At 45.7% G+C, this 26,575-nt stretch overlaps 1 protein-coding gene across 1 annotated transcript in view; it reads left to right on the top strand.

The window, feature by feature from the left end:
• Window positions 1-26,575, top strand: part of KAZN (kazrin, periplakin interacting protein) — a 1,100,080-nt gene that overhangs the window by 509,993 nt on the left and 563,512 nt on the right. The gene's annotated exons all lie outside the window — the stretch shown is intronic.

Below are 26,575 nucleotides of genomic sequence, written 5' to 3'. Positions count from 1 at the left end.
CCCGGACCGGGGCACGAACCCGTGTCCCCTGCATCGGCAGGCGGACTCTCAACCACTGCGCCACCAGGGAAGCCCTATTTATTTATTTTTAATGCTGGTTTTTAATGAGGCATAATTTACTTAAACTGCACAGGTCTTAGTGTACAGTTCAGTGAGCTTTGAACATATATACAGTGGGACCACTCCCTCTGTCAAAAAATGCAAGATTGTTCATAGCAGCTTGACGCGTGATAGCCCCCAACTGGAAATAACACAAATGCCCGTGAACAGGAGAATAGAAAAACAGATTGCAGTATGCTCCTGCAATGCATTGAAATGGAAATAAAAAGAACAAATATATTAGTCTACCCGGGCTTCCATAACGAAACACTATGTCTATGGTCAAAATCTAGAACAATTCCATCTTCCCAGAAAGTCCCCTCATGCCCTTTTCCAGTCAATACCCACCCTCCACACCTCCACAGAGCCAGCCTCTCTTCCGATTTCTATCATCACAGATTTTGCCTATTCTAAAAATTCATTTTAAAACGATAGAGTATTCACTCTTTTGTGCCCCCTTTTTCACTTGGCACAATATTTTTTGAGATTCATTCATGTAGTTCCTTTTATCCAAAGTTCACTGTTATGGACTGAATGTGTCTCCCCAAAATTCATATGTCAAAGCCCTGACCCCAAAATGTGATGGTATTTGGAGATGGGGCCTTAGGGCGGTGATTGGAGTTAGATGAGGTTGTGGAGATGGGGCCCTCGGGATGGGATTAGTGCCGTTATAAGAAGAGGTAACCAGAGAGCTTGCTCTCTCTCTCTCTGCACACATGCACCAGGAAAGACCATGTGAGGACAGTGAGAAGGTGGCTGTCTGCAAGCCAGGAAGAGAGCCCTCACTTGAATCCTGCCCTACCAGCAGCCTGATCTAGGGCTTCCAGCCTCCAGAACTGTGAGAAGATCAGCATCTATTGTTGACGCCACCATGTCTATGGTGTTTTGTTATGGCAGCCCAGGTAGACTAGTACAGTTGTTCTTTTTATTCCCATTTCAATCCATTGCAGGAGGATACTGCAATCTGTTTATCTATTCTCCCGTTCACGGGCGTTTGGGTTATTTCCACTTTGGGGCTATCAAGCTGCTGTGAACAACCTTGTACTGTTTGATTTTCCCTCTCTGTTCTCTCCCACATTGCCCCTCCTCTTACTGGTTGAGAATTTGTGTTTGAATTTGCCTGGAGCCCCCTGATGTCTTCACAAGGATGTGTGTTAGAAGGATGCTCAGGCCCAGGTGTACTTGTCACCAGGTGTGCTCTTCTGCACCATCCCACCCCTACTGCCTACCCATCAAAGATTTTAGCTGCATTACATTCAAATCTCTCCCCAACGATTCAAGTCTGCATTTCTAGAGATAGGGGAATAGAGAGCATAAAATGAGAAGGGGGAAATTCAGGAAGGGAAGTTGCCAGGGCACAAACTCCTCACCCCATCATCCCTCCAGGGGCTGAAGCCTGTCACCAGGGACTCATAGATGTCTGCACTCCTGCAGTTTCACCACTGCCCTTCCTCCAGACTCAGCTAACTAGCCACATCCATTAAGGTTATGGCTGTTTATGGCCCTTAGTGAATATCCACTGGGTAGAATGCACTCTGACATTGTCGTATGGATCTCAGAGGCAAAGATGAGGGGAGGAAGGGGGGTGGGCATAGAAAAGGCAAAGAAGAGAAGAGGTGTGGTCAGCTAATATTTCAAATGAGGGCAATATTTTGAGGCTGAATCAAATAGTAAGGAATGTACAGGAGAAAACTCACTCATGCATAGATAACACTTTAAAGTAAAAATAAACACTATATAACATAAAACAGCTAGCACTGAGTTCAAAAATATTAAAATAATGGATTCACAGGATACGTGCATGGATACTCAACCCTTCCATTGCTGGAGCTAAAATTCCAGCTGCTGTCCAATGCAGCCTGCTCCTCAGCCTGCCCTGGGGGCACATGGCTCACTCCACCAGATGAGCTGGTATGGTATCTGAGATATGCCTGTACCTCTGTGATCAACGTCTGGTAGGTTTTCTTATCTTGAGACATCCATGGCCATATCCAAGAGGAGAGAGGCACATGACAAGGCCTCGGGGCTTTCCTGGACTCTGGCCATGGCTCTGAAAAGCTCTCAGGGAAGTGGAATTTTGCAAAGTTTGCTTGAGGGGTGACCCAGGCCTCTTCCCTGAGGTCTTGTCTCAAAGAGAGTGAGCCTCTTTGAGAAAGACCAACTGACTCTTGGCTGTTCTCCAAGAGAACTCCCACACTGAGGATCCATTTGGCAGAAAGACCAGGGTAAATTTACGTTCCAATCGTCAACAGAGTCCAGGAGACTCAGCCCGTGCCATATTTCACCCCTCCTTGGTAGCCTAGTGCTAGGAATTCTCATGAAAAACAAAAATAGGGACAGGGGATTTCCTTTGGCATTTGGGGGAAGAACTTTCCTCTCATCATATCTAGTGGATTATGTACCCTCCTGCGAGACCAGGTCTGCTATAGGGCCAACCAGACACCTCGGCAGGCCCTGGCTGTATCATTATAGATAACAGAGCTGGCTGAGAACTCTGGGGTCCCTGGGACACAGGAGGTAGGACTTCTTTGGGGAACCTTAGGGTGGATTGGGGTTTTAAGGATGCCAGGCTATAGGAGAGGTGGCTTCAACACATGGAGCAGGCTGTGCCTCAGGTGTGACATGAGGGTCCTGCCCCTGATGCCCCTCCCCCTACATCGGAGACTAGAGGTGGGGTGGGACCTTCTGCACCAGACTTTGCTCTCAGTTACGCCACCCACTGGGCCTGCAGAGGAATCTTATTAAAATGCCCTGTATAAGGCACAGGTTTTCTTCAGGAACCAAGGTCTTTAGCTTCTGCCCCCTGCTCATCATGACATTCAGTGTCCTCCATCATGCAGTCCTCAACTGATCTTTCTAGAACGTTCTCACATTGTGCCCTGGGCCCACCTACTCTCCAACCACACAGAAGGCCCCCATATCCTGAACATGCTCTGAACTTGCCCCCCGCTCAAGTGGTGCTTGTCCCTCCCATCTCTTTATGAATCTCTCTTAATCCCCCAGCCATCACTCATGGTCTAGCTCAAGTGACTCCAATTAAAGCTCTTCTTCCTGTGCCTCTGAAGCACCTGGTATGGAGCTCTGGCACAGAGCAGGTTCCATCCCAAATCCTCAAACACAGGGGGGTATTGGGTTGTAAGTCCTTGGAAGACAGCCGTCCCACCATTCCTAACACAAGCCCTACACGTGACAGAACCTCAGCCAGTGTTGGCTTAATTCAATTCAAGTCTATTATCCTGCCAGACCAGGTGCCTGGAGCCCTTGCCCTCTTCTCAGTCTTCAGTCTTCTCCACCCCTCAGGGATCAGGCTTCTGGTTCTTATTTGTCTGAAGGGTTCAGATCCACTGGTGCCCTGACTTTCATCGTGTTGGCTATAGGGAGTGCTATCGGGGTCCCTCCACACCCCCGCAAAGTTCACCATTCTAGCACTTGCTGCAGATCAGATTGAAGACTTGAGGGCGCTCCCCGGGCCCACACATGGGACCGACTAGAGGTGAAATGGAGTCACCCTCAGCCAATGGCAAATACAAGGAGGAGGATGAATACCCCAGCCTCCTTGACACTGCGGAGGGACAGCTCAGAGGCATGACCCACACCGTCTCTCAGAGTTTCCCAGTGGAACTGACCCCAGGTGCCTGCAGTGGTATATCCCGCTCCTCCACGGACCCTCTGCCAGTGCTCTCCACCGCCCTGTCTCCCTTCCCCACCTCCACCACTGCTACCTGGGACCCACTTGCACCCAGATCCTGGTCTTCAGGGCTGCTTCTGGGAGCATGCAGCCCATGGCAGCAGTTAAGAGCCCTGCTTGAATCTTTGATCTTCAGCAAGCTCTTTAAACGTCAGCTACTTCACCTTAGAATGAAAGTAGTTGCAGGGCCTAATAACGATGGTGACTATGCCTGGAGCATTACTGCCTGCAGCCACTGAGTCCTGTCCTTAGCGAGAACTATGTCATTTTATCTGCATCAAATACGATTGTGATCTCCATTTTACGATTGAGAAACCAATGCGTCTGTGCGCACACGTGTGCGTGCACACACACACACACACACACACAATTAGATGGTCTATCAGAGCCACCCAGGATTAAATTAGGTGATGATGATGAAGATGATGAAGAGAGGAGGAAGGTGGTGATGACGGTGGTGGGGATGGTGGTGGTGGTGGTGATGGTAGCAACTAGCATTTATTGAGGGCTTTCTTTTTGTCTGGCCCCTGTACACACATTCTTGTTTAAGTCTTAAAATGGTCCTGAAAAGTAGGTGCTATTATTATACCCATTTTACAGAGAGGAGAACGGAAGCCCTGACATTGGACAGCCCTGAGGTCAGTGGAGGAAATAGGATTTAACTCAGGTCTGATTCCAGACTCTACTTCACAGCCAAGATGGTATGCATGGCCACCACCAGTATACTCAGCTGTTTTTACTTTGATTTCATTATCATTCTTTTTCCGTCCTATCTCCCTACCTGACACTTCACCTTCTTTCACCGGCCACCCTGGATCCAGACCTTTTGTCCTCCAGGGGAATCTGGTAAAAAGCATGTCTCATTGTCCTCCTCCGTGAGGCTGGTTCTAAAAACACTCATGTTCCCGTGATGTGTCCCAGTTCGAGCCTGCGTGGATATGTGGTGAGTCAGAGAGCCATGTGTCTCTTCTAGGTAAAACCACGTCAGCTTCTGATCTGAGAATCACCCCCCGCGTTGTTCTAAGGCATCCTGACTCCCACTCAGCCCACAGCCTGCAGCCAGGAACTGGAGTCTATTCCTGCCCTTAACCCCTAAGGCTTGAGCATATTTGCAGTGAAGAGGATAATTTTCAGAACAAAGCCCGTGAAATGTGCATGTTCAAGGGCCTCATCTTCCCGTCAAAGTCCTTGCTGAGGCAGGGGAGTCATTTTCAACGATCGGGAGAAATGATGTTTTATGCTGGACAAAGAGAATTGGATAGGGAGACCTGCACCTTTATTCTCTCTCTTCTTCACCTCACCCCTGGCCATCAGAAACAAGGTGTTGTAAAAGTGTCCAATTTTTCCCATGTGATCGATTTGGTGTCATTTTTTTAAAGAAAGAAAAGGAGGGGGCCACTGTCAAGCAACATCTCTTCTCCCCCTGCCCTGCCCCCACCTCTCAGGATCTGTGTCAAAGTAAAGGCACCTGCCGTGAGCTGTGTGCCCTGCAGACCTCCCACCAGCCGCCACCGTCAGACACAAGAAGCCGGTGCTTCTGCCGCTAAGAGATGTTTGTGGGCAGCAGTGGCTGGGCCAGGTTTCAAAGGGAGCCCTGATACCTCCCCCCCTGTATATTCCTACCCTGGCTATTTAAAAGAAGCCAAAGAGGGCAGCGTTTGAAGTGCCAGCAAGAAAGGAGGTGAGGAAGAAAGAGGAGGCGGAGACGGAGAAGGAAGACCTGCTGTCATCTCCGGAGACGGGCTGCCATGTTCCCACTTTCTCGTGTCCTCTGAAAGGCGGCAGCGTGATGCGAACTCTTCTGAAAGCAACAAGTTAGCTCTTATCCCAGATTTTCCTCCCTTTTTTGTTGCTCTTTTCATCCTCCTTGCCCCCAGTTTAAACTCTGAGAGAAGTCGCAAGTCCATATTTCCCTGAGGCTGAGAAAAACTGGAGAGACGCAGTGTACCCTGCTTCCCTGTCTGTATTTGTCCCTTAGTGGGTGTTTTTTTTACAGTCCTAGGAGCCCTCTCTAATGTTGATGTATTCAACAAAGATATTTACTCAGGGCCTCCCACATGCCAGGCACTGTTTCCTATGCCAGAGATACCTTAATGGACAAAACTAGACTAAACAAAAATTCTTGCCCTCAAGGGGCTATCTTTCTACTGAGGGGAGACAGTCAATAAATACAGAAAGAAGATGTCTAGTCTACCAGATGGAGACAAGTCTGACAGGGAAAGATAAAGCATAGTGAGGGGACAGGGAGTGTGGGTAGTCCAGAAAGACGTTTGAGGAGGTGAGGAAGTAAGCCCTGGGCATTCTAGATAGAGGAAACAGCCAGTGCAAAGTCCCTGGGGCAGAGTGGCCTGGTGTGTTTGAAGGACTGCAAGGAGGCCAGGGTGTGGCCGGAGCACAGTGAGCACATTTGGGGCATCTTAGGAGCTCAGGTGGGAGAAGTGAGGGTACTGGGGGTCTGGCCGTGTAGAACTTTGCCAGCCACTGTAAGGACTGAAGCTTTCACTCTGACATATTCTCTTAACCTTGTGAAATGAATGAGAAATCGTAATAAAGAGCCAGGTTGGAGGCCTGGAGCCCCACCTTTTCTGCTAACTCTCAGGTCCTCTGATGGCCCCTGGGGAACCTTCATGAACCCCAAACATTCCAGGTGCTTTTGTCTGAAGCCCCTTTGCCTGCAGCACTCATGTCAGGGAGCTCAGCTCTGCCCTCTCCAGTCTGTGCCCACGTGCGAAGCTTGTTTCCACAGAAGTCAACTTTCTGGTGCAGGATTTCACCTCTGAAATCCCCTAATAGGGCCTCTTGGAGGGCTGAGTATTGTGGAGAGTGCAGTAAATATCCTTCCTTACTAGTAAACTCCAGTGGTCTGCTGTCCCACTCCTGTCAAGGCTCCCAGGAACCTTCTCAAACTTCCACGTGTTTAAGAATTTCCTGGAGAGCAGGTGAAAATTTAAAAATGCAGATCCCAGAATGGATTGGCGCTTAGGAATCTGCCTTTTTAACAAGCACCCCAGGTGATCCTCATGCAAGTGGTCTATGACCCACTCTTTGCAAAACACTGTCTTGAAGGACAAGCAAACCACCTGTGACTTGAAAGCATCTAGATTTTAGCCCCATTTCAGAGGTGGGTATTTGCTGACTTATATTCACACAGCTAGGGAGATTCAGTACAATTCAAGGGTGAAGACAGGAAGTTGACATTTTCACTTAACAATAAAGCTGTTACCACGTCAGGACGACCTGGCTTGTTGGACGAGCCCCTGGGAAAAATGCACATTAATGACATTGCTCTGATGAATGCTAAACCTGGCGTGAGGTGACATTCTCTGTGATGGAGACTCCCCCTCTCCTCCCACCGTAAATTACCTGGGCAAGGAATCCAGTCCTCCACGGCTGCGACAGGAGATGCAGCGCTTTCTGCTGAGAGCCCGACGTGGTTTGGCAGAGATAAATTCTCTCCTGTGGGCACGAAGGATGGGGCGTGTGTTGCTGTCTTCTAACTTCCCACACGGGGTTGTCAATTCCTATTCATGCGTCTGTCTTCTGTATTCAGCTTATAGCTCCTCCGTCAGGAACCCTATCCTACTAAGTCAAAACCCTCAAATGCCCGATTCAGCGAATGACACTTAGTAGGTGCTCAAAAAGATTTTGTGGAATGGCTAATATAGGCACCGTCAGAACCAGCTTCATAATTCGCAGGGCCCGGTGCAGAGTGAAAACGTAGGGCCCCTTGTTCAAACATTATTAAGACTTTCAAGATGGCAATAGCAGAGCATTAAACCCAGCTTGGGGCTCTCCTGTGTGTGGGGTCTGTGGGTGCACATCGGCTGCACATCCATGGAGCTGGCCCTGGCCACCGTTGATGTTCTGTGAATTCCTTGGGTGGCCTAAACCTATAAAGGAGGGGACCCCAGGTAGCATAAAAACGGTTGCCTTTGAGGCAAAGAGTGACTCAGACAAGGTTCTTGAGGGCTGATGTCCACTTTCCTCTTTCCTGCTGTTGGCTCACAAATCACCCACCACCCCCAGCCCCCAGCCCCCACCCAACTAACATCCACCTCACTTGGGCAGAGTCAGTAACTATTGGGCTGTAATGGTCTGTCTGTGTCTCTGTGCCCAGATGGATTGAAATTACCAGGAGGACAAGGACCAGACCTTTGTGTCCCCAGGGATGTAAACAGACTCTGGAACATTTTCAGCACTTTTAATGTTTGTTTAAACAACTGGGGGATAAATTAATAAATTAAGTCCAGATGACAATGTTAGCTTCTTATGGCCTGTGATAGGATTTTTCAAACTACCTTCTGAATTAATTTCCATGAGTATACTAATAAGTATATTTTTTTAAAAAACTAAAGCCATGTTGAACTCCTATTAGCATCCTCTGGAAACTTACCTCCCAACATTTGGTTCTGGAAGAGGCGGCATCAGCCCCATCTAGGAACTTGTTAGAAGTGAAAATCTGTATTAAATTCTCAGGCCCAACCCCAAACCTACTGAATCAGAAACTCAGGAGTTGGGACCCAGGGATCTGCGTTTTCACAAGCCCTCCAGGTGATTCTGACACCCCTCGTCTAAGAGTACTAGTGTTCTAAGGAAGACAGTTTGGAAAGCAGTGACTTAATGGAATGCACGTCCAGTTGCATTTGGATTTTAACATAAATTAATTGTTTACAGCTGCAGCCTTAAACATCTCAAAGGATTAAATTTTGTGGTAGAATTTTACATAATGAGTCAAAATCCTGTAAGACTGGCTCTTGTATAGGCATTTATTTGACTCAGGAAGTAGGACGTTTGGATGGGAATAAGAGAGGAAAGGTGAATGCTTATATTAAGTGGTTTTTTTTGAAGTGCTATTTGTTGATGTAAAGCTAGAAGGTGAGTTAGGAGGATAGATGTCTATGGTAGAGGGACCACTGGACCAGTAGCCAGAATATCTACAAGATGTGTGACCTTTCACAAGTCAGTTAAACTCTTTGAGCCTTAACTTTTTCACCTAAAAATGGAGATAATGCCCCGGGTTGCCATGTACGGTTAGGCAGTGTGTGCCCCTACGCAGGAGGACGCAGCTGAGGGGTCAGTGGGAGCTGATGTCCAGCTGAGCCAGGCTTTGCCACCCTCCCCCACCAGAGGAAGGGGCATCTGTGTCTGTTTCACCCAGAGGCACCCTATGAACCAGGTGAGGCTCTGATAATACCTGTCTCTGCCTGCCTGCTCGAGTTGTGAGGATCAAAAGACAAAATGAGTGAGAAAGCAATTTAAAAACTACAAGGTGTTATATAAATAAAAGATAGGACGTTATTTTGATCGTCGCTGAAACGGTTGCTTAATATTTTGACTGTTTCACTCAGCCAGGCTGACCAAATGCCTGATATGCTAACTGAACACAAATCACTACCAAAGCTCTCACTGTCACACTTGAGAAACCGGCAGGACTCGTTAGTTTCTGGAAAAGGGACTCTTATAGTAGTCCTTCTACACCCTGCAGGTGTTGCCACTTTATGAGACAATCACGAAGGACTGGCTGAGGCCTCTAAAGGTCGGTAAGATGTTGTAGCTGAATTTTCTCAACCAGTAGGTCTGAGTACTTAGTGGCAGACTCTTAGGGATTCCGCGTGTCGGGCCTGAGCTACCTGGTAGGAGTGAACCGTATGCCCGAGAACACAAAGGCTCAGGTCAGCAGACCCTTGGAGGTGAGCCAAGCCTGGACTTCTGTTTCTTGTGTGCTTAAGACGAAAGAAGACTCTTTCCGATATTTGCATTGAGAACCCAAATTTCCTTGTTAGGACACCACAGAATCCCCGTTAACGTGATTTCATAAGTATCTGTACCTAAAATCGAGAACCAAAAGCCCTATTTTTATAAAAGTAAGAGTGGTCTTGCTAATTGCCACCTTGTGGCAGCTCAGGACTATAGCATCAGCTAGGGTGAGCTGACGCCTGCTTTCTGGGCACTTGGGACATTTGTAGAATCTCCCTTCCTTAGGAATGCCTCCTGTGTTTTATTTTCCCCAGTCTCCCTTTTGAGGAACCAAAGAGCCATTAGCCTGTGTCACTGAGATATCTGGATAATCAGGGTGAACTTGGCCAATCAGTTAGGTCTCTCTTCGGCCCCCACCTATCCTTCCACCCCATCCCTACCCGTTGAATTATATAACCTTTAGATTTCCTGCAACCCAGAAATGTTTTGGTTTTCCCAAAGGTGAGTTGGGCTTCCCAGGTAATATATTAAGAGATAGGTTTTATCTTGCATCGTTTTGTTTGGCAAATCAAAAGTACATCTCTAGCCCCTCCTGATTGCGCCCCAGTGCTCGGCAGGAACAGCTCCCCGAGGGATTTCTGCACTGGGAGATAAGATAGCTGGCTGCCAGAGGGCCACCGGATCTTCAAACGCTGCCTAATTAAGTTCCAGCCAGCAGACTACCTCTGCCGGCCAGGGGGCTCTTGGAAGATAAGACACAAGACACATCCAGAGATGAAGGGCGGGGCTTTGCAAGTGTGATGAAATAAATCAGGGGCAGCCCATCCCATTAGAAAATAGAAATCATTCTAACAGGGGTCCTGCAGTCCTCTGAAACAGCAAGGAACATTTGCCATTGGATGGGAGGCTGCTGGCCTTTCTTCCACCCTCCGGGGCTCTGATGGAGTGTGCTTACGGCATTAACGTGGATGGGAAGATAAGGCGAGATGTCATTAGTGGAGAGAAGCAGGTCTTCTCAATTCCAGAAGCTAATCCCCAGTGATTCATTCCTTCTGAGCCTCCCACGGGGATGTGGAAGCACTGGAGGTGCATTGTTTATTCCTATGACCTATGTATTTTGCTGCTTCTGGTAGAATTCTAATTACATTCTGTGGTCTTCCTGTTGCCAAAATGGTGTATTGCTGTTTCTAATTTTACAGCAGAATTGCTCCCCCTTCCTGTACTTTAAATATAAGAGCTCCCAGGGCTTCAACTGTCCTTTGAGTTGCAAAAAATTTTTTAAATAAGCACAACCCCCTCCCAAGAGATCGTAAGATTTTGCTGAACTTAGAGACAGGTAAATGTAAAGTTGTGAAACTGAAGCAACCTGGTCACCTCAACTCCTTTACTAACTGCAGAGTATCATTTTTCTTTTTGAGTGTACTTAGATGTTAAGAGTAGAGCTTCTTGACAGATTTCATGGACTATGAAACTCTCAAACTTTGAGTTGCAAAAGTTTTCAGTGAAAACCTTTATCGGATATACACCTTTTAAGGAAAATGATGTCAAAATTCATTGGAACAGGAGCGATCCTTAGCGTATGGTTTCTTTGGGGTCACCTGCCCTCCTCCTCTCCCATCTCCAAAGTAAACTAAATTCATCATTTTACTTAAAATTGATTTTGAGACTGTCCCAACACTCTTTAAGATAATTGTCAAGGGAGGGAAGTAGAGAATTTTCCCTCCTAAAATCCTCAAATGTTATAAGGTAGCGAATCTTCCAGTTACAGTGTACCATGTGCCTACTTCTTTGGCTACATCTATTAAAATGTCTGACTTAATTCTTCAAATGTCTGTGCTGATGCTTTAATTCTGAGCAGGCCCCAGACATTTAGAATCTTTGTTTTTCTGTCTCAACTTTGGAATGTTGAGACAGAATGTATGGAATGGAATATACACCCTGGGCTTCATTTCCCTCTGTTGTTCCTCACTTTTCAGTTTTGTCTGCCATGTTTACAGGCTACAGTTGGTCATTGTAAAGCCTAGATTCTGGCTCAGAAATTCTACTCACCTCCTCGGCCATGTGTGCATCTCTCCTTCTTGGGTCAGGCACTGTGCTAAGTACTCTGGTTGCATCTTCCACTTCAAATCTCACAACATCACTACAAGGTCAATTGGATTTGCATTTTGGAGCTGAAAAAAAAAAGTGGTTAAAAGAAGCTAAATAACTTGCTCAAAGTCATCCAGCTAGGAGGTAGACCAGGAGATAGTAGAACCCATCTTGGTCACTATCACATTATAACATAAAACCTAGAACAGGGCTTCCCTGGTGGTACAGTGGTTGAGAGTCCATACCCCAAAAAAAAAAAAAAAAAAAAAAAAACAAATCCTAGAACAGAGGTACAGCCAAGTGCAGCTGGATAACAGGGGCGAATAGAGGACCTATGATGTGAGCTTTGGAAGGTGAATACACGTGATACCCACTCAGAAGCTTGTCCACAGGACAAACTGTGATTAGATCATTCTCAACTGCCCCTGGTAGCACTGATTGAATAATAACAATGTGCTAAGGTCTGTGCTAAGCACTTTGGTCATTGATTGCCCCCCTACAATATAACACTCCATCAACAGGATAGTCCATCTTATAGAAGAGGAAACTGAGACCCAAGGAGATTTAGGTCATTAGCTCAAGATTATACCACTGGTAAGTGGCAGAACAGGGACATGAACTCAGATCTTTCTGGTCCAAAGCCCAGAGTGTAAAGCACCAGACTGTGCCATCCCCACACCTATGGGGTCAGAACAAGAGGGAGAGTGGGGAGCAGTGACCAGAAGGGACGTGTTCTGATACTTTCTATGTCTGTGTTAACCAGGAAAGACCTGGAATGCATCCCCTATCCCTGAGATGAATCTACATTGTTTACATGGTCATTCTAACTGTATTTTTGGAAACCTAACTTTAAAAACACAGGCAAAGAGGGTACTTCCCTGGCGTTCCAGTGGTTAAGACTCCACACTTCCACTGCAGGGGGTGCGGGTTTGATCCCTGGTGGGGAAAGTAAGACCCTGCATGCTGCACAGCATGGCAAATAGATAAATAAATAGATAAATAAAATAAAAACACAGGCAAAGAGAGACCAGTGCAAGGGATCTGGACACCACTGTCTTAGCAAATCTACCAAACACACGTTCCAAACTTCAGTCACCTCTCAAGCATTCCCAACGACTCTTGACTTGACACCAGCCTGGAGAGAAAGTAAGAGATTGTTGGCACAAGGGTGGACCTGCGTGGAACAGCAGGCAACCAAAGGGTCCAACTCAGAGCTGGTGGAGGCAGGTGCTGATGACCCCAGGTGTCCTCTAACCAAACCGGATGAGCCATGTGATTCCTTTACCTTTCCTTTCCTGTACCTACAAGCACACTTTTTCCTCTTCCCCTCCTGTGTCATTCACAAGTGGCTGACGGACAAGGTCACAGTTCTGCCCCTCATCACAGAACTTGAAAACTGGAGGAAGAAAGTGGAAACCAGAATGCCAAACTGGCGTCTCACCCAACCTCCTCATTATACAGATGGGGAAACAGAGACCCAGAGAAAACACTTGCCCAAAGTGGGTCCAATGGCAAAAGCCAGTTTAGGTTGGAGGCTTCGGGGCTCCTGACCTGTATCATGATACACCATGATAAAATACTGGTGACTGCATGGGCTGTAACAGAAATCTAACTCTGATTGGCTAAGCCGAAGGGGATTTATTGTCTCCCATAACTGGAAAGATCGAGGGATGATGGCTTCAGGAATAGCTGGATTTAGGACCTTAGACCATGCCACGAGGACTTAGTGCCTCTGCCTCTTTTCTCTAATTTCTTCCGGTTTGGCTTCATCCATTGGCTTCATTACCAAGTAAGCTGCACCACGAGTAGTTTAAATGGGTGCTGGCAGCCCTGGACTCATCTTCTTGCATCTCAGCCTTATCTGCATCACCCACCTCTCTTGCGTTGTTGCATCTCTTCCTAGAGACTGAGGGTTTTTACAGAACAGAATACCAGTCTATAGGACTCTTTCACAATCACCCTCAGAAACTTAGATGATGTTCTCACACTGGCTCCTAGCTCAGAGGTTCTTAATTGGGGTGGAGGTGCGGAGAGTCTATGCTACCCTCGGCTGCAAGGCTAGGGATATTGGCCTAAATGTAACTCGATGCAAAGTCAGGTGTGCCCGTCCATATGGATGTGTTTTGGAGAGTGGGGTCATGTGTTCTCCAAGGGGTAGAGAACCAGCAAAACTAAAACTTCCTTTGGGGTTACTTGGAGAAGTTCACTTGGGATAAGGGTTGAATTCTGAATATTGTACTCTTCAAACATTATTACCTAGAAACAAGGGATGTTTGCAAGGTCAGGGACCATCCAGGCTGCTGTTTTCTGAGCGTCAGGCTCCTACAAAGAACTGATTCCTCCTTGACTTCTTCTCTGTTATTGCAAATGCACTTGGAGAATGTGTAAGTGACTTTAATGAGCCCCCTCTGACTCTAAGTTTGAGAAAAAAATGATGGCATACATTCGCAGCTCCAAGTGAAATTGTGGTGAAGAGGGTTTTGCCCAGTTTAACTCCTAATGGCCTCTCTGGCGAGAAGTTTACAGTTTTGTGTCTGGCTCCAATTTGGTGTTACAGTTTGCTCTTCCTGGGCGAGTACTCTGATGCAAATATGAGACACGGCGTGCTCCACCCCACCTGCAGCCTCCCTCCGCCTGTCATCCATCCACACCTGGCCTCTCCTTTCCTGGCCAGTCTCCATCCCTCTTGCTTCACATTTAATTTCTATTTTCCCCAGGCTCTGACTGACTTGAGGAATGGGATTTGGTTTCATGATAAACTAGCACAGGGCACACTTGACTTAACAGAGCTGCCGTGTGGCAGTGCCATTGCAGTAACGGTAGGAAGTAGAAGAAACGGTCTCCACCACCACTTTGGAAAGTCATACCCACCCCAGGAATGAAGTGCCGGGCAAACTGGGTAGGCTGTTTTGATTTGCAAAGGAGGGACTGGGGAGAAGGGAGTTGGCTTCTTAGAGAACACCCAATCATTATCCAGAACTCATTCCCAGCCCCCTCAGAAACTTAGGCTTTGAAACAGAGTCAAATACCCATTATTCATCACATATGTTGGGTGGAAATTATATTGTGACCTCAAAAAGGCAATCGGCAAGAATTTACACTTACGCTGCTTATCTGAGCCCAGCCCAGGGCTGAGTTTCTGTGGGAGCCTATGGTTACAAATAACCAAAACAAGCTAAAAGCAAATGGAACATTTTTGGAAGGTCTTAGGGCCCACAGAACTGGTGGGAAGCCAGAGGACCAGGGCTAGAACGAGCAAGAAGAAAAGCAGCAGTGAGAGTCGGGTAGCAGGAAACCCAGCCCTGGTCTCACAGCAGGACAGCCTGACGGGCATGTCACCGTTGAGATGAGTGGTGACTAGTTAGACCTTCCGTCCTCAGAAGGAGCATCTGATTCACTGAGTTAGGTCGCGTACTCACCTCTGGCTGTACTGGGGTACTGAGAAAGAGGATCTGGCCTCCTCAGCTTCCCTAGTGCAAAGCCATTGTCTGTAATTATCTTCCCTCTAAAACCATGCACAATGGGGAGTTGGTAATTCCCCAAAGGGAAACTGGGGTGCTTCAGGAAGGAGGGATATTTGCTGAGAAGCCCATGTACACACACACACACTTAAACACACAACACAAAAAAATAAAGCATAGGACAAGAATAAAATAAATTCCCTGCCCACAAGGAGCTGAAGAGGCACGGTATCAAGCACAAAATGATGAAAAAATAAGGTAGTACCTTCTATTACAGCATTTTCTACCTATATAATAAAGTGCTACATTATGCAGAGCAGACACTTACCCAGTGGGAACTTCTTCAAAGACAAAATGGTTTGGGAAAGGAGATGCCAAGGTGGGCTGATGTTTCAGGGTAGTTTCACCAGAACGCCAAATTGATGTAGATCTGGAAAGATGAACAGGGGCTAGAATGTAGGAAGTAGACAGATGAGAAAATTCGAAGTGGAGGGAAAAGGGAAACAGCATGGATGAATGCACTAGAATTCTAGTCACTTTTCCTGAGAAAATCGTACTATAGAGCCAGCCTGTCCTGGTTCTGAATCTTTATCTACCACCATGAGACTGAACAATCTGCTTAACATTTTGGGTCTTATGTTATCTAAAGGATGGGGCACATAATTCCTACCTCACAGGCTAGGATTAGGTATGAAAAGTGCCTGGTATTAGGCTTGACCCATATAGTAAGGAATTGGCCAATGTCAGTTCCCTTTTTCTTTCTCCTTAATTCTTCCTTCTTTATATTAAATTATATGGTGGATAAGAAAGATTCGAGACTCAGATTTTGATAAGTAAAATCAGGCAGATCCTTTTTTTTTTTTTTTTTGCGGAATGCGGGCCTCTCACTGTCGTGGCCTCTCCCATTGTGGAGCACAGGCTCCGGATGCGCAGGCTCAGTGGCCATGGCTCACGGGCCCAGCCGCCCCGTGGCATGTGGGATCCTCCTGGACCGGGGCACGAACCCACGTCCCCTGCATCGGCAGGCGGACTCTCAACCACTGTGCCACCAGGGAAGCCCCAGATCCATTTTTAATAATTACAGAAAGCTCTATATACATACTATTGGGCTCTGCCCCAAGTGAGATGTGGAAACAGTCCTCACATGTATCACTGTCCTTCCGGCTGGACAACCTTGAAGCGTGTGTCCTGTGGCCTACACTCTCTGAGTTTCCATTTCTCCTCTATTTGAAGAGACTTTCCTGGACCTGCAGAAAGCGCTGGCATGTGATTATACAGCTTAGCCACTACAGAGTGAATGCCATTTTTTAACAAAAAGTTTCTCTGGCTTTTACCCAAGGCAATTTATTTATCAGAGTGTGGTGGGTCTAGGTCGCAAGGACAGGAAAAGGGCACACAGTTCCAGGACACAGTCGCAATAGACCTTCAGGATTTGTGTGTGTAACCATTAATCAGGTCCTCCAGGTGTAGCAAGTGGCCATTTGGTGGAAGCCGGACCTTGAATGGTGGGCGCTGAGGCGTCAGTGTGCTGACAGCCCAGCATAATAGCCCCACCCCTGAGTTCTCTATTCACATTTACAGTCTGGTTAAGTCACTCTGGTTAAGTAACCCTTGACTGCATTTTATGGGGGACATTATATGCGACAGTGAGGATCAAGCATCAAGGGGTTCCCAAGAGTATTAGGAAGTAGCCATCTCGAGCTATGATGATGGGGTCATAGGCTTAAATGCCTACTAGGACCAGGCAAGTGAAAGTAATGAGTAAAGCAGGCCAGAAATTAATGTTTTACAATTCCCATTCTTCTTGAAATATGCACCTTTTTTAGTCTGCTTTTAAGTTTCCCATTTTGATAGAAACACGGGTAGAGGCAAACGTTTCTCTATTATAAGAGGTTTTTTTTTAAGTACTTCTGAGCCATAGTATAAGGGTAATAATTGAGAACATAAATTTTCAATTATTGTTTAATTAAAAGTAATAACATCAATAACAACCACAGCATGCAGGCCAGATTTAGTCTTTTAAAAAAGTACTAATTTAAGGCATCTGGTCTACCATGGGTGTAAAGCCTGACCCACCATGCGCACTCTACATTCAATAATCTATCATAGGGCTTCCCTGGTGGCGCAGTGGTTGAGAGTCCGCCTGGCGACGCAGGGGACACGGGTTCTTGCCCCGGTCCGGGAAGATCCCACATGCCGCGGAGCGGCTGTGCCCGTGAGCCATGGCGGCTGCGCCTGCGCGTCCGGAGCCTGTGCTCCGCAACGGGAGAGGCCACAGCAGTGAGAGGCCCGCGTACCGCAAAAAAAAAAAAAAAAAAAAAAAAAAATCTATCATAAGCCCAAACCAAGAATATAAGTGAAAAAAACACATAAAACTTCTAAGGTGGCTTCTTCTATTACCATATTCAACAAAGACATAAAAGGACCTTGCAACAAAGAACTATTACAGCGTATATTTTTAGGTCAGTATTATAGTGAGGCTGTGGTATATTTCACATGCAATGAGCCCTTTCCTTCAACTAAACAACAGGGTGGCATAAGCCAATATAGGAAATTCTCCATGGAGCTTTACAGAACTGAGACATTTGGGATTAATTTTCTCTACATGCAGTAGAGAGTTAGGGGAGAGAGATGTAGCTTTGCCCAGGGATAGAAATGGAGGGTTTTCTTTTGTTGTTGTTATTTCATTTTGTTATTTTGATTTTTTTCTCCATTACGTTGTTGAAACCTAGGGAACTTAGAAGAAAAGAATCTGGCAAATATTTCATACTTACATAAATCTCTCATTATTTAATGTTTATTTATTAGTAACTATACATCCACTCAGTTGTGATTAAAATATCAAGTTCCAACTATGTGCTAAGAGTATCATGTCTGCTTGTTTCTGATTTAGAAGTTTTATCTTCCCCACTGGAATCCAGTAAGCTACTTGAGGACAGAGATGCCATGTCTCATTCCAAATCCCCAGATCATATGGAACGTTCTACTTTGCATTATGATCACAAGTGTAAGATCTCCCCCCTTGAGAGAGGACATGTTTACTCATCTCTGTATCCCAGCCCACAGGTATTGCCTTACTCACGGTAGGACTCCAGTAAATGTTTGCTGACTGAATGCAATAACTGAATCCCACTGACTGTGGGACATTCACCATTTTTGAGGATATACAAAAATATTCACTGACAAATAGATCACCTTTTCGGTTGTTACTATATTTTGAGGTAGAAAATGAGAGAGATGTTGTCTCCTCTGAACTGTGGAGGTGTTGGCTACTCTTGGTTATAGAAAAAAATAGGAGTTGTGTATGGGTTATCTATTGCTGTTATCACAAATTACCCCCAAACTGTAGCAGCATGAAACAATAAGCCTTTATTATCTCACAGTTTCTGGGGATCAGGAACGTGATAGCAGCTTAGCTGGATGCTTCTGACTCAGGGTCTCTCATGAGGGGTTGCAGTTAAGCTATTGCCGGCCAGGGCTAAGTCACCCGAAGGTTTAACAGGCTGGTGGTGGGAGGCCTCAGTTCCTTACCACATTAGCCTCTCCAGAGATTGGCTCACTACTTAGCAGGGGGTTTCCCCAGAGAGAGATCCAAGTGAAAAAAGAAAAAGAGTGTCCAAGACAGTGCTAAAGTCTTTAATAACCTGTTCTCAGAAATCACAGACCAGGGCTTCCCTGGTGGCGCAGTGGTTGAGAGTCTGCCTGCCAATGCAGGGGACACGGGTTCATGCCCCGGTCCGGGAAGATCCCACATGCTGCGGAGCGGCTGGGCCCGTGAGCCATGGCCGCTGAGCCTGCGCGTCCGGAGCCTGTGCTGTGCAACGGGCGAGGCCACAACAGTGAGAGGCCTGCGTACAGCAAAAAAAAAAAAAAAGAAATCACAGACCAAAGTGGGAGAGAATTGTACAAGGGCAGGAACAGCAGGAGGCTGGGATCATTGGAGGCTGCATTTGTTAAAAGGGTATATTCAATAATCAGTGTTGTTTTCAAAGAGGCTTCGGACTCCTATCTTGGAAAACTATATAAAATTCTCTTTTCTGCAGCTCCCCTATCTGTGGCTTTTCCTCTTCTCTTTGCACGGGCAAAGAGTAAAATTGACTTCTCTGTGGAGGAATTGGGAATATTAGCTTATTTGAGTGAATCTGAACAGTGATCCAAAAGAAACAACAATTCTGTAAGTTGATCTGGCCTGTGCTGCTCCAGAAAAAGCAGCGGAATGATAACCTCTGTCCTCCCAGCCTCACAGCGCTAGCGTAAAGCTCTTATGTCTAATTGTGCTTTCAGAATTGAGCTTGACACACAGATTTGAGCAGTTCCTCAAGCCAGAGGAATTCTGCTGGACCAGTTCCTCAAGGGCCTGGACTGTGTGTCCTGTTTATACTCCTCTGGCTCACAGGGGGTTTGGCTATAAATGCAAAATGGTCATTCTCTGTGAATTCTCTGAAAACAGGTTTTATTGAAAAAGAAAGTCCATTAGAGTGGGTGCTTAATGCATTATTGTTCAATGAACAAGAGACCACAGTTGGATACTCTATCTCAACAGACCAAACTCTCTGATATTGTTTTGGTCCTGGCTCCCAAGGGCAGAGTTAAAAATGAATATTACCATGATTTCAAGGCAAGTCATGGGTTTGAAATACCTTATGCCGATGCATACGTGTATGTTTAGATAAATACGCACCTGCCGTTGCCCACACTTTCCTTGCTGTGGACTTCATCAGACTTTACGACATTTCACATTTATATCAGTGTTTCCCGATTGCCTACAGGATCCCTGAAGGCAGGAGTGGCTCTCTTGTTTACAGAAGTATCCTCAGCAACTGGTAGAGAACAGGGCTCTTAGTGGGTCTTCAATAAATATTGCTGAATGAATGAATGAGGAAGCAATCCTAGAAACACATCTAACTTAAGAGGGGACTCAGTCTTTGAAGGGTCTTAAGTCAGCCAACTCTGGAAAAATGCAAACTTGCAGGAGAGGGAAGCTATGGCAACCCTTGTTTCCTTTCTGTTCTTCAAACTGGGTGGCCCATTACATGCTTCCTGCCTGGCAGCTTCAGTGATTGGACTCCCCCAGGCTCTGGCCCATTTCCTCCGCTTAAATTCAGGGGGAAATAGACACTACTGAGCCTCTTTCTCCCTCTCCCCCTAGTGGGCTCTTTCTTATATTTTGCATTTCTCTCCACCCTGTTATCCCAGACCTCCTGCTGCCCTGGGAGTTAAGATTCAGGGATAAAGATATTAAGAGAGAGATTGAGAGAAATGAAGCATGTGGACTTCAGTGCACAGTTTCCCAATTTTTGTTCTCCTACCTCTGCATCACTCCTCATAGAGCCAAAGCTCTATGATAAATGGGAAGCAGACATCATGGTCAAGGGAGGGGGGTGGGGAAAGGCGTTGGGCTTCTGCATTCTTTCCCTAATCAGATTAACATAGGGTAGGGGGAATTAAATCAAGGGTGACACATCATTTTATCTCTCATTCCAATTCCAATCAATTGGTATCGGCTGCCTGGACTGCTGTGTCATGAGGGATTCTGAGGCTGGGTTCCAGCTCAACAGCAAAGCATAACACGATCAATTAATATCTTCCATGGGCACAGGAAGGGTGAGTGGCAACTCACAAGCCATATATAAGCCACAGCAAGAGATGCTGGTCCTCTACCCTCAGAGCAAGGGAAGAGCTGGCCTCCAAGGGAAAACAAAGGTCCTTGTTTATTGTAGCATAAACACATACCTAAATAGCTTCAGGGAATAATTAAGCTGTGTTTGCACAAATAGAAAGGGGAGGAAGGGTAGAAAAGCAAGATTTGAGCTGCTGTCACCCATGTTCTAATTTCTTTGGGATTCTTTTTTCCTTTCTGTCTTTTTTCTTTCTTGCATTCATATGATCCCACGGAAACCAGAGCCACGTGGGTAATTAATACTCAACAAGTGGCGTAAGTGTTAGGCAGGTGATGCACTTAGAACAGCAGATCAGTTTCCTCTTACCCACCAGTGCAAATCCATTGATGGGGGCTGCTCTCAAGCTCCTGAATTTCTGAGCCTGGAAGGTACTTGGGGTCTGAGCCCAGGGGCTGTCAGCTAACACCATGTGTCTGTGCACTTGTGAGGCGCTGCCACTCTGACAGGGTACCAGATCATCAATAATCCACAAGACGACATCCAACCAAGGATACAGGGACATATAGTCCCCCTCTGCCTTTTTGAACCAACCCCCCATGCTGGATACCCAGGCCCAAACAACCCCGCTAAGCTGCCCCCAAACACTTGGTCCTATCTGGGGCCTCAGTCGTTCATGCAGGCAAGTGTGCTCAGCCCAGCTGGCGGGGCCTGGCAGCAGCCAGAAGGTCCAGCGAGGCAATGAGAATCCAGCTTTGGGGCTGTTTATTCCCTGGGGATATTTGCTTCTCTTTCTCTGGCTCTGCTCGCCCTTCAAAGGGCACCAGCACCAACTTAGACCCTGAATGGGGTCCCCAGGCCATGTTCTGTGACCCCATGTTCTGACCTCTGCTGGCCAGATGGTCCATCAACATTTACTGCAGGCCTGGAATGCCCCTCTCCTCCCCTCTGACATTCTTTTCCCTAATTTCCTTTAAATTCCTGCCCAGGACACCCCTCCGTGCCCCACACAACAAGCATGAGTCCCCCCAGTAGCTGAGAAAGATGCTGAGTCCCTTCCTCATTAAGAGTCCCCACTGAGAGATCAGAAATAGAGGCTCCTTAGGAAAAGAGATACCTCGCTTTGATACAGCATTTTACAGTTCAAGAGCATTTTGGCAAATGTGATCTCATCATTAATTTGATCTCATTAAGACACAAAACACTTCTGAGATGGGGAGTTTATGGCTGAGTCTCAGAAAAGTAGAATAAGTTGCCCAAGGCCATGCAGTGTGTCAGGGGCGGAGCTAGGGCTCAAATCCAGCCTATTCGGACTCCACACTTGGTCTTTCCCCCCATAACTAGGCTGTGTGGCCTAACTTTTCATCTGCAGCTACAGTGGCTGTAAAAGTCATTCCTAGGGCAGGTTTTTGTGTCTTATGAAGTTGTCACTGCTTCTTAGCCCCACAGAGACTTCATTCCTTCATTGTACCTGGAATCCAGCAACTGAGAAATTACCCTCTCCCATCTGTCATTCCTTTGTACCAGGGTTCAAATATTCCTAGGAGAGATAAGATGTTCAGATAATTACAATTGAACTGAAATTAGTTTATATGACGCCCTATTCTGAACTGAGGCATTAGGACATGACTGAAGTTAACACGAGCAGACAAGGATGCTGAACGGGGATAGAGGCAGGAATGACGCCCACCACCTTTGTGACCTTGCCCATCCAGAAACATGCAAGTTCTGCATGAAGCCAGGAAGGGGTTAAAATAAAGCAAAAACAGAAACTGAAAACATTCCTCGAAGGGACCTGCCTGACTCTTTGATCATCAACCTGAGATGCTCTTCCCAAAGAAAGCAAGAGGAGACTTCCGGCTTTGAATATTTTTGTTCTCCCACAGTTCCACCCAAGGCTAAACAGCAATGCTCTCTTTATCTTTGCAAGGGAGAGAATTAAACTGCACTGGTTTCCCTTCTTTTTTCCGCAGACTCCTGGCCACCAGGGCAAGGAGCTGAGAGTGGAGAATGTCAACAACTTAGGCAAGGGGGCCGTACATTATCCAGACAACTTTGGGTCCAGGATGCTTTACTATGCATGGGGCAGATTTTCTGCAACCTATTCGTCAATTGTTATTGCATTTGTGTATTTCAAAGGTAATGGAGATCAACATATTTATCAACCCCACTGATATGAATCTCACTCTATCAAGACCTAGAACACTGTCTGAGGACCTCCATTCTAACACCGAACCTGAAGTCCTTTAATCCCACCTGAATACCTTCCTCTGCGTGATGCTTCCTTGACCAGCCCCTACTTTACCTTATTTGAATCTTTCTATTAATATTAGTTTGTTCCTGTAAAGTGCTTTTCTATAGCAGTTCCTGGCACATAGTAAGCTCTCGATAAGTGCAAGTGATTATTATTAGCAATATGGTCCTTAGAATCAGCATCATATGTTCCCCTTGAGCTTTTAATATACAGTAAGACAATTTCCAGACAATGTTCTATAATTAATTACTATTGCATCTAATCTCAATAGCAAGATAAAATCTGGACACGGTCCCCATCTCAGGAATCTTTCTGTGGTAGAAGTAACAGGATGCTGTACAATCTCTGAAATGCTGAAGAAGCTTGAAAGTAATGATTCTGCAAGGACCCCATTCCCTTTCCTCCTGGACACAGAGCTGGACTACATTTCCCAGTCCCCCTTGCAGTGGAGTGGGACCACATGACTGCATTCTGGCCAATGAGATGTGAACAGAACTGACGGGTATGGATGTCCAGGCCTAGCCTATTTTTCAAACAACTCTTCAAGGCAGCCCTCCGTGTTTGAGCCTTCCCCATCCGTGAGGCTGGAAGTGAAGTACTCCAAGGCCCAAGGTGACAACCAAGACATGAGATGGAAGGAACTTGGCCCCCAAATCTCTGTTTAAAAATCCACAAAGAGGGCTTCCTTGGTGGCACAGTGGTTGAGAGTCCGCCTTCTGATGCAGGGGACGCAGGTTCGTGCACCGGTCCGGGAGGATCCCACATGCTGTGGAGCGGCTGGGCCCGTGAGCCATGGCCACTGAGACTGCGTGTCCGGAGCCTGTGCTCCGCAACGGGAGAGGCCACAACAGTGAGAGGCCCGCATACTGCAAAAAAAAAAAAAAAAATCCACAAAGAGCTGTCCAACCGACATACCCAAACTGAACTATTGTATGGGCAAGAGCAATTTTTAAAATTATGTTAGGGTACTTAAAATTAGGGGTTCCTGGTTATAGAAGTGAACCTACCTTAATTAATACAGATATCTTCAGTTACTGGGAGACAAATTACGTAAATTATAGAGGGTGCCACCCCAACATGTTCTGATGAACCAAGACATCATTGTATATACTTTCCCTTACCGTAAAAATTTGTGGTACAAAACAAATGTTACTGGCAAGCACAAATATAGGAGACAGAAGTCTCATTGCTCTGAGTGAAAACCCTGGTGTGGGGCCCATGCCATCCTGCACTCCTAGGAGATGAGCTATGATTCTGCTAATTCTTGGAAGTGCCACCTATCTGAAAATTCTCTGTCTTGACCAAGAACTGTGGAGCAGTGACAAGAGCCCTGGACCATGCAGTGAAGACCTGGGCTCCAGGCTTTTTGAGGATGTTAACACATAGTGGAACTGTTAGCATGGCATGTCCCCTGTCTGGACTACTGTTTTCTCATGTACCTGAGGGGGTTGAGTCAGATTACAAACTGGTAGCTGGGGAGAAAGTGCAGCTTGCAGATATGTGTTATTTGGCTTGCAAGGTAACATATAATTTTTTAAAATTAGTTCCCAACAGTTAAAAATTAGGATTTTTGCATTAAAAGATCTGACAGATCTTGAAAAGTCTGGCAACTCTAGGCTTGTGTTCCCTCAGGACAACAATTGACTTTCCTCTTCAGACATGACTTACACTCTCTAGTTTACATAAATCCTACCCCTTCCCTCAGATCATCTGTTCATTTATATTACCTGCCTGGATAGTCCTTATTGGCACTTGAGTTTGAGACCCTGAGTCTAAATGATTGTACTGGTCTGGTCAGATGAACCAGGTAATATCACCTTGTTACATAGTCTATTGCTGCATAACAAACTGCCCCAACACACAGTGACTTGAAACAACTGCTATTTTATGATATCTTGCGATTCAGGACTTCAACAGGGCTTGGATGGACATGTCTCCTGTTTTGTATGATGTCAGCAGAAGTTACTGATTGCTATTCAGATGGTGAATGAGCTGGTATAGAGAGACCAGACTGACTCCACTCAAACATCTAGTGCCTTGGCACGGACGGCTGGGAGTCTAGGCTTTCCTGGGTCTGTCACCTGGAGCACCTTTATGTAGTTTCCCCAGCACAGCATAGGATCAGGGTAGTAGCACTCATGTGATGGCTCAGGGATCCCAGGATGAGTATTCCAGGAGTCCCAGGCAGAAGCCATAACACCTCTTGAGACCTAGTTACTTCTGCCACCTTCTATTGGTCAAGCAAGTCACTAAGGCAAGCCTGGTCATGAGGATGGGAATTAAACTCAATTGAAAGAATAGAAAAGAGTTTACAGTATCTTTAATCTACATGTTTATTATTAAAATTCTGCTCTCCTAAATTAGAAATACTGATTAGGCTAAATAAATGTGTCTTATAATAATTCACTATATTTCATAAACATGATACCCTTGACCCCTAAAACAGAAAGAAGGTTTGTATAGGAGATACTGTGCCCACTTCCCTGTTGGATGTTACTCATGGCATGCAATATCACACAGAACATTTTAGAATATAAGGAATTGAACTTCAAGCTTTTGTAAGAAAAAAGAAAAAAAGAGAGAAGAAATTATTGATTCATTCCAGTAAAAGTAATACATAGGTGAATATGAAAGAGAGTATAAATGTGTTTTTTGGTAATTCTTCTCTTCTCCTATCTGATTTTAAACACAGCCACATAAACCATTAATTATAAAAGTGAGTCAATGCCTTATAATGCATAAAAATGTAATTTATATGATAAAAATTGCACAGAGGAGGGAGGGAATTGTGCTTTATTTGAAGCAGAGTTTTCTGTATACTATTAAAATTAAGTTAGCATTTATGGAAATTAGATTCTTTTAGGTTAAGATGCTAATTGCAGGGCAACCACTAAGAAAAATAACTTAAGCTATACTGTAAAAGAAAAAACACAGGAAGTAAACGTAAATAGAAAATATAGGTTTAACACAAAACAAGGTATTAATGGAGAAATGGAAGAACAAAAAAGACATGAGACATACAGAAAACAAGTAATTAAATGGCAGATGTAACTCCTACCTTATAAGTAATTACATTAAATATAAATGGATTAAACATTACAATCAAAAGGTAGAGAGATTAACAGAGTGGATTAAAAAATATGATCCAACTGTATATTGTCTACAAGAGACACACTTTCGATTCAAAGACACAATTAGATTGAAAGTAAAAGAGTGAAAAATAAATGATTGTCTCATGTATCCAAAAAGGCTCATGTAGATCTTACACCAACCTCAGCTAGATCTAGGAGTTCAAATGATGTGGTCAGGACTCAGTCTCACTCATTTAAGCTTCCTTCTGTGTAAACTTCACTTCTGGGTAATTCAGCCTTTCCTGGTAGCCCCTCAGAAAATTCAAGCCTAACAGCTCCAGTGGAAAGTGAACTTCTCTTCCTCTACTGTAACAGCAAACTTCCTGGTTTGAGTTTCACTGGACTGCTTGTGTCAAGAGTCCACACCTAAGCCAGTTTCCATGACCAAGCATGAGTCATGTGCCCTTACCTGGATTCAAAGGCAGTCTGGCTTAGCCTATCCAGAACAATATACCTGAGAGTAGGTAAGGGGTGCTTCAACAATGAAGGCCAGGGGCCTATAACCAGAATAAGGGAGAGTGAACACTCAGCTGGCCACT

This window comes from Neophocaena asiaeorientalis, unplaced genomic scaffold (genome assembly GCF_003031525.2).
Source record: "Neophocaena asiaeorientalis asiaeorientalis breed wild unplaced genomic scaffold, Neophocaena_asiaeorientalis_V1.1 scaffold275, whole genome shotgun sequence".
NCBI lineage: Eukaryota > Metazoa > Chordata > Mammalia > Artiodactyla > Phocoenidae > Neophocaena > Neophocaena asiaeorientalis.
Note: the sequence above shows the minus strand (reverse complement) of the source record. Positions and strands in the feature narration are given on the sequence as shown.